The following is a 6,469-nucleotide window of genomic DNA, read 5'->3' on the forward strand; positions in this document are numbered from 1 at the left end:
GGAGCTTTCAGAGTCCATGGCCCAGCTCATGACTATCCCGGGATTATTAGGGTCCCCTCGTCTCAAACACTATCCCAGGTTGAGACAACAGCGGGCGTGGCTTAAACTGTCCCAAGCCTTCACTGTACTCGTCTTACACTATCCCTGGCCTGTACTGTCTTGGGCCTACACTGTCCCACGCCTTCACTGTACCTGTCTTACACTGTCCCTGGCCCACACTGTATCCGCCCTACACTGTCCCTGGCCTACACTACACCCAGTCTACACTGTACTTAACCAACCTTATCCCTTACAATACACAGCTTACACTACCCGACCTACACTGTATCTGGCCAAACGTTTACTCTGCCTGGTCCACACTGACACCGTCTCATACCAATTCTCAAATCAAAAAGGACAGAAAATGCGCTTCAAGCTTCCGTTTCACGAACCTTACTTCGGTTCTAGGAATATTATTTGAACCCGTGAAATAAAATCGTTGATATCTTAACCTAACCAATTACCAAAATTATGAAACTGATCGAATAACAAATTTAATGGAATTCTTTAATTGCATAATACCGAATCAGATGGAATTCTTTAGTTACACAATAGGAATGTAATGGAGTTCTTTAGTTCCAAAATGTTTTCGACAAAGTACCTCATTAAACAATGCTTTCCACAGTTATAGCACGAGACAGAAATCGAATCAGCTCGTGGATATTGGATTGGCTCTCGTAAACAACGATTGGTATTGAATAAAGATGCTTCTGGCTGACTTTAACCTGACAGGGCGGGGGTACCACACGACTCAGACCTGGGAATCATACTTTCCATTATTCATATAAACGGCCTGGAGACATGGCTCACGAATATCTCAAATTAGATCATGATACAAACTTAGGAAAGAAAGAAAAAAAAACCCATGCACGGAATAAAAATACACATTTTAATCCGATTTTTGACGAGCAGATGGAGCGACCAGAGACAAATGCAAGGGAACGCATTTTGGAGATGAAAATATTCATCGTGGATAAGGAAGCTCAAAAGAAAGAGCTGCATATCATAAAACCAACAATGCTAGATCTTGCAACTCGAAATAAGCACGAAGCATATGATACAACGACCACTCTTTGCATACCCCTGGTCAGACCTCATTTGGAGATGCGTTGTTCACCAAATTTGATCAAAGACAAAGACTAGAACAAATTCAGAAAAGCGCAGCATAGTAAATTACGTCACCCAGGAACGAGTCTATTGAAGAAAGACTCAAAAACCAAAATTCAAACATCGCAAACTCGAGAGACAATTTTTAAATACTAAATGATTTCGACAACGTATACAATTTGTATTTTACATTAGGAAATAGCGGCATGAAATTATAAAGGTGTAAAAGCAACTACGGTAAAAAAAAAAAAATCATCAAATTACCATCAAATGTTATAAATGCAAAAAATATCAAAACGTTCAAATCAAGGCCGAAAAAATAAACAGATATTCCTTTATCAGTAAATAAACAAGTTTCAAGATGGAAAAACATTCTTAGGTAATAAGATCATAATCACTGGAGACACCGCTGCTGTCCATCAGCTTATAACGTCATGGAGTTTCAGATCTCCCGTAACCTGTCCTCTCCATGTCACATCGTCCGTGGCCAACACATCAACGTCCGTGAACTTCTTTGGTCCAAGAGTCCTTGCCCTAACAGTATCCTAAGCCTCCACTATCCCTCACACCTGTCCTGCACACTACTTGATTACGCCATCCCTAACTGCCTTATAACGTCCCTGTCCTGCACAAAAGCCAATTGCTATCCAAGCTTATTTTTACTTAATAAACAAGCAGAGTCTCCAGTGACCTGCGTGGAACTGTAAGTCAAGAGAAAGTACAGACTAAGTGGTGTGCTATCGTCCATCTACAACTGTCGACACCTGACGTTTTCGTTGTGTTTGGCCGTAAGACTAAGTTCCTCACTATCGCAATTTTTAACGCGTTTCTGAACCCAGTGCTCGGTTGACTTGACTAGAAAGTTCAGTGAGCATTACATCTTTTCTTGTGGATGTTTGTCGACACTTTTACCGTGTTCCGTTGCTGAATAAACGTAATGACAAATACGGAAAACCTACTAGGTTTTATCACACACACATATACATGGTGCTCTTCGAAATATATGAAAGTAATTCTCTTTAATGGTATTGCAACTATTTGGAACCATTCCTATATCCTTTCCGTGATGCGAGATACAAAAAGCATAATAATGTCTTTCGAATATCACCCACTAACGGTTTGACAATAGGGATAAGTATCTGGGCAAGAACACATCACTTGGGGCGCCTGGCGTCGTGATCCCTTCCCCCCCCCAAACCCTAACCCTGCCGAAGACGTCGGGACAGAGACGTATGCCCTTCATTCATCTTTATTCACTTATGGTTCTTATCTAAGCCATTCTGCCTCTTCCTCCTCCTCCTCCAGCCCGCGCTGCCACACGCCCGCATTGTACAGTCAAATGCTTATGAGCCTTTACTTGCAAATGCGCATCGTCGCTTGCGTCCAATATTTCGCAGGTTTTATTGGGCGAGTTTGTCAGGCTCGTTGTGGACTTCTCAGTAGGGGGATGGACCATCTCTCTCTTGCATGCCACCTGGTGGTGACTTGGGAAGACCCACACACGTACACCTTCAACGAATCCGAATAAAAGTTTGGCATATCTGCTGTGTAACATGTCAGCGTTTCCCGAAAAAAAAAAAAGATATATCTGCATTTTTTAGTGTCATTCTACGGTTGTGGCCTTTGGCGTTAAAAAGGTCTGTTTTTATCCATTCACAGTTATTTTACAAAGTGTCACTTACTTTCCCCAAGTTCCCTTTATGTCAAGTTCCCTTTGAAATCAAGTTTACCAAGTTGTGAAGTACGATGAGGTCAGACCCGTACGTAGCCAAGATCACAAATAATTCCCAAGCAGCAACTTTCTCCTCTCCCTACCTAGTGTCGTGTTCGGGCTGCCTAACACGGAGTCGTAAATTCACTTTGGTCCGGCTCATGCTCTGGGAACCTTATGACATACGAGCATATGCAATAAAAAGTATTAGAAAAAAAAAAAGAAAATGAAAAAGAAGAAGCGTGTGGTCAGACGTGCGGGGCACCGCCTCAAACGTCCAACCTCGCCAGGACATATAAGCCGTCTGCCAGTTGAGCTGCCTTATCTCAGTAACAAATTCTGGACCTCCACCCTTGGGCTCCCGACGCCCGTCTCCCAACCCCCACACACACCCCCCACCTCACCTCACACAACGCGTCAGCGCTTCCTCCTCTCCTTCCCTTCGTCTCTACTGAACATCCTCTCTACCTTGTCTTTTTTTCTCTCTCTCTCTCTCTCTCTCTCTCTCTCTCTCTCTCTCTCTCTCTCTCTCTCTCTCTCTCTCCTCTCCTCTTCCTTCTCCTCTTCTAGCACCATCGCTGTCTCGAAGTACTTCATCATACTGGACACTTGCGATTCCCTGCAGTCCCTGTCACTCCTAAGCTAATTTGTCTTCCTTCCCTCACAACACACACACACACACACACACACACACACACACACACGCTGCGTTTCTCTAGCATTGTTTACCCGGACTTTCTGTCATACATCAACTCTCCACTAACCATTATCCGCTCCGTTAGACCCAAAGCTTCTCCAGAGGTGATCCTTCCTAATCTTGCATTCTCCACCAGCTATGTCTTCTTCTAACTTTCACATCCGGTAGAATTCTATCTATTCCTCGCCACCAGAGTTTTAGACCTCCTCTCTTTCTCTTTCCTCTACGCGCACATTTTTTTTTCCGCGTGCAAATGTCTAACCCTCAAGATTCACACACACACACACACACAAGACAGCCTACGTCTCCATAGTTTCTGGCAAGTTACGTGTACACCAGGCTGGTTTACCATCCCACCCACCATATTCCCCTCACCAACGACCCATCTAACTTTTGTCCAGTTTCTACGTCGCTTCTCCTCGCTATCCCAATCGTTCTCATTCATATGAATCCATTCCATCCTCACAGTTCAATTGGTTCGTTACATCTCATAGTTATACCATTACGTCTGCGAGGAAGTTACCACAATTTCTTCTTCCTTATGGTCCAGAATTAATCGTTTTACCAATAAGACGAAAGTTATGGTAACAATCGAAAGACGTTAACGCGCGTCGAGTATGAAGAAAATGGGGGACGGGGTCGATGGTCACGAGAATAAGACTAAATCAAGCAAGGTCGTACGAGGAGAAACTCCCATCCCGCACTTAGCTTTGTTCCAGTAATGTTTCCTGGACGACAAACGTAACTCAACACGTATTCTTCTTAAAAGATCCTCAAAGGATTTTACGTGTATGTGAAATCGTCTAGTTTCTGATTATCAAATTCCTTACTCCCTTTATTATTACGACAGTTTTTTTCAAACATTTCCTTAAATAATACACGACATAAAGTTTACGCAAGAAGGACTACTCCGTGCACGAGACATTTTCAAATAGGATGGCTTATTTTCCCGTGTTACGTTTAAATCCGGTGGGGAAAATATAAAAGTCGTACAGTCGTTGCAAAAATGAATATTCACCTAGGCTAGAGAAACTTACCTTGGATTGGTTAGCTTAGGGTGGTTGAGCAAGGCTTTTGTTACCCTTTGGTTAGGTTAGCTTAGGGTGGTCGAGTTAAGACTTACTCGCCTTGAATAGGCTAATCAAGTGGTTGAGCAAGGTTTGGTTACCTTGTTTAGGTTAGCTTAGGGTGGTTAGCTTAGGGTGAACTAGGCTCGTTATACATTTAAGATTAGTAATTTGAACTACACATTTCCCCAGTGTTCTATACTCTGGAAGCCATACTACAATATTTCGTTTTTTAAACCCATTCTCACGTAACAGGGGCCTTCATATTTAACAAACTTACCATGTCTTGTGAAGATACTTGTAAAATATGAATATAAAAACAAGTGAATATAGATAGCCTGGCGAAATAAAGTATATATATATATTTTTTTTTTCATACCTCTCCACAGTTTCCCGCATCAGCGAGGTAGCGCCAGGAACAAACCTTTCATAAAGTTCTATAAGCTGTCATCTAAAAATTTTATCTTTTATCACTAATCAAAATCTTTCACCTTTACCTTCCGTTTTCCTTGCCGAAAATAATCACACCCTATTTTCTATACGGACATTCCTACCATTAAATTCACAATGATTACTTTATAACTTAGATCTGCATTATCAGTAAACCATGAGGAACCATTGACAAAAATGACATCTTTACTGCAAATCAACTCGAGAAATATTGAATGTAACCAAAGTATTACTTTTGAAGTAGAAATAGCTAAAATGAAATCGGAAAATAACGGCTGAAAATAGTGCCAGTAATTCACTGACAGTTGTGAAGGGTAATTCGTACCTGTGAAATCCCAGTTGACCAGTGGCGCTTCGTGTCATCCACTACCCATCACACTGAGCCTGTGGTCCTGCTACGGGGGTTCCAAGGTCTGTGCCACTCGTGATCCGAACGCTGTATCCGTGATCCGAACGCTGTAGTATCCGAACGCTGTATCCGTGATCCAAACGTAGTATCCAAACGCTGTATCCGTCGTCCAAACGTAGTATCCAAACACTGTATCCGTGATCCAAACACTGTATCCGTGATCCAAACGCTGTATCCGTGATCCGAACACTAGTATCCGAAAGCTGTATCCGTACTCCGAACACTGTAGTATCAGGACACTGTACCCCATACAATCTGAACATGAATGACAGCGATCGTCACCCAAACACTAGCTGCCGGGGAGAGGAGCCGGGTATCCACGCCGGCTGCGCAGCAGACGACGACAGTGGCGGTTGGTAACTGCCCATCGGTACTTAAGTGGTTCGCCCGATAGTTAAGCTTAAGTTTTACGCTCCATACAGAAGCTTTTTTCTTAATGTATACAACTCATTACCACCATGATACTCGTCAACATCATGTGACTATAACGTAATTACGTTACGTATTGACCGTGACGCAATATATTGCGAGAGTGGTTCAGAGAACGAGCTTGTTGCTCGGGGTGAGCGACGATTGGCTGGAGCGATGGTAGACTATCGACGTTCACCGGAGAATCTGAGTCGTAATTACCTTTCTCTGATCTGTGGGTATTTCTGCCCTCGAAGGATCCAACGCTTTCTTGATACTTTTTTTTGTTTTTTTCTTTTGCAGTGATGGAGGGGACTTTGCCCAAGCATTTCTAGAGCAGTTGTTAGGTTATTTATTCCCTCACTACCACGACGATCCACGTCAGTATGATGTAAACACACACACACACACACACGCACACACAAACAGGGCCTGAGGCGCCTGCCTGTCTCGTCCGCTTTTCGTCGACGACAAAAGAAACATAAAATTTCCGGTCAACAAGATCTTTTTTTAAGGGAAGATTCAGCATTAATTAAACTTTTTTTTTTTTCTTATCCCCTGAGGGTGATGCTGAATGGTGG

The 6,469-nt window shown here is 42.8% G+C and overlaps 1 long non-coding RNA gene across 1 annotated transcript in view; it reads right to left on the bottom strand.

The window, feature by feature from the left end:
* The window catches only part of LOC139745827 (uncharacterized), a 112,384-nt gene extending 106,164 nt beyond the window's left edge, over positions 1–6,220 (bottom strand). The window contains exon 1 of the long non-coding RNA XR_011711985.1: positions 5,397–6,220. This is a non-coding gene — a long non-coding RNA (uncharacterized lncRNA). The remainder of the gene's footprint in view (positions 1–5,396) is intronic.
* Between the last annotated feature and the right edge of the window lie 249 nt (positions 6,221–6,469).

Source organism: Panulirus ornatus, chromosome 63 (assembly GCF_036320965.1).
Source record: "Panulirus ornatus isolate Po-2019 chromosome 63, ASM3632096v1, whole genome shotgun sequence".
Taxonomy (NCBI): Eukaryota; Metazoa; Arthropoda; class Malacostraca; order Decapoda; family Palinuridae; genus Panulirus; species Panulirus ornatus.